At 30.2% G+C, this 2,541-nt stretch overlaps 1 protein-coding gene across 30 annotated transcripts in view; it reads left to right on the forward strand.

Annotated features, from left to right (window-relative positions):
- Lcorl (ligand dependent nuclear receptor corepressor-like) overlaps positions 1–2,541 on the forward strand; it is a 137,351-nt gene that overhangs the window by 104,341 nt on the left and 30,469 nt on the right. The window lies entirely within an intron of this gene.

The raw sequence follows: 2,541 nt of genomic DNA on the forward strand, positions 1-2,541 counted from the left end.
TTTGTTTTTTTGTTTTGTTTTGTTTAAATAGTATTAGAATTTGACTTTTCCAATAAAATATTCAGCAATAAATTTCTAACAAAAAGGAGGCATAGAAACAAAAACGAGATGTTTGGGCTTATAAGTAAACAGGAAGAATTATAATTGATCTAAAGAAAAAGCATGACAGCCAATTAGATTAAGGTGGCCTTTAAGCTCAGCATTTAGGAGGTAGAGGTAGGTGGATGGATCTCAGTTCTAGGCCAGCTTAGTTAGTCTACATAGTGAATTCCAGGCACCCAAAACTACATTGTGAGACTGTCTCAAAAGTTTACTTTTAGCATCTTCATATAATTACTTGAGAATAAATTGTGAATTGGAGATTCACACATGTTTTTCTAAGATGGAAAAAATGAGGGTGGGGGAACCTTGAAGAAAAGAGTATATTTTAAAAGTTTGTATTTAAGTTGCCCTCCGTGCTATGTAAGGTAGAATCTGATACCTGAAAGTCTGATAAATCAATCTGTTGTTCGGATTATTGGGTTAGTATCAGCAACCACTGAAATTTTTTTTAATTTCCAGTATTAAAACTAGCAGATTCAATAAGAAAACTCTTGTTTTAAAACAAAGGTTTCCTTAGAATGTCAGAATAGGTAGATAGAAGTCAGTGGTTTTAATAATTTTATTAGATTAATCAAAGTGAAATAACATGCTTATATTACTAAACCCATGCTACCTTTTATCATTTTGACAGGGCTTACTCATTTTTGTATTGAGACTTGCACCCTGGGCTTTGGACATGCTAATAATAAGCACATTCTCCAGGTCCTCACTACTTCTGTACAAATCATTTCATTAACAGAAAAATGCGTTTGAGCATTAGAGGAACTGCAAAGACGGGATACTAATCTTTGTAATATAGTATAACATTCCAAAACCTTGTAAGCTCTCCCATTTATTACTAGTTATAAATATGCTTAACAGGCCATAACATTGCTTCAGAAACTGTCTGAAGTATACTCCTCAGGGTGGGTGGCTTTTGTTTGTTTATCGGAAGTCATAAATTTGAGTTGCTGAAAATAATTATCTAATATTTGCTATTGTTCTACATTTTTAAAACAACTTTTGACATTGAATCTTGAGTTATTTATACCATTTTACGCTCTACCATTACAAAATTAATTTTAAAAAATATTTACCTAAGAGACTGGAGTTATATCTTTTGTTTAGTTACAGCACTGAACTTAAGAGTTTTATTTATTTTGGTATATTTTTGCTTTGTGTGATCCTTTATGTCAAACTGTGTTAGTCTTACTAAAACATTTGTTAAATTGATAGTTATATTTCTCTGTGAAGTTTTGATCACGTGCTCAGAACATGCTTTGGTATTTTTATTACTCGGATAACATAATTGTATACAACTTAATAAATTATTATGTAGATCTGAAGATTCCAATGTCAGGGAACAATAGAAAAATACTGATATCACTACTTATTTTAAAAGAAAATCCTTTAATTTTTAATACCGTGAACATACTAACCCTTATTTTTTAAAAGTACATTCTTCTCTTGGATCAGTTTTGTAAGCAGCATATCCCAATTACAATCCTAAATAACATTTTTACCAACTAGGCACAAATGACAGAACATGGATTTAAGAGAGGAGGGCTATTCCCACTACAGAGTTTGGTGATGATTCATTAAAATGGATACTTTTCTGAAACAGAATTCCTTTAATATATTTTATTCTTCTTACTCCTGGTATTGAATAAAAAAATATGAGCTTCTATATTGTTGATTAGCAAACATGGGTCTTAGATAAAGCTAGATGTGTATTAGTTTCTTTGGTGGGGCATTTTCCAGCACTTGAAATTTAGTATTTAGGTAAGTAATACCTTTAGTTTTCCTGTGCTTTTTTCTGTAGTTTTTTAAACCAGTAAAAAGTAGTTTAATTTTTAAATAGCTTCCTTTTTCTTTTGTATTCTTACTAGGTTAAAATGCCTTCAGCTTAATCTCAGAAAAAGATACTCTCTTATATATATGGAACCTAAATTTTGATAATTTTCTTCATGATTATGCAAACTATTCTTTTAATATTAAATTTCCTTTTTACTACATAGCAAAGTATTTTAAATAAAAATAAGTTTTCACTCCTTATTTTCCTTATTTGAATTAACAAGGACTGATCATACAAAATATGGCAAACTGTCCTACTTTACAAAAACTTTTATTCCTTCTGAAGCATTTTTTTATTAAAGGTTATTAACATTTCCAGAATTATTAATATTGTCAATGTGTTGATGTAATAGTAATAATATGACATCATCCACTTTTGTATTGCGAAAGACTTTGCTTTGACTCCTGTACTTTGTCATAGGAAATTATTTACCAGTGCTTCATTCTGTTTCTGCTAAAAAGTAACCAAGATGTCCTTGCAGTTCCGCCTATAGGGGTCAGGAGTCCAGCAATATCAAAATACGTCATTCAGACGCTGTCAAGAATTATAACTCCTTATGGTATTTTTGCTGTAATTCATTTTTTTTGTTTGATTTTTATTTTTAG

Source organism: Rattus norvegicus, chromosome 14 (assembly GCF_036323735.1).
Source record: "Rattus norvegicus strain BN/NHsdMcwi chromosome 14, GRCr8, whole genome shotgun sequence".
Taxonomy (NCBI): domain Eukaryota; kingdom Metazoa; phylum Chordata; class Mammalia; order Rodentia; family Muridae; genus Rattus; species Rattus norvegicus.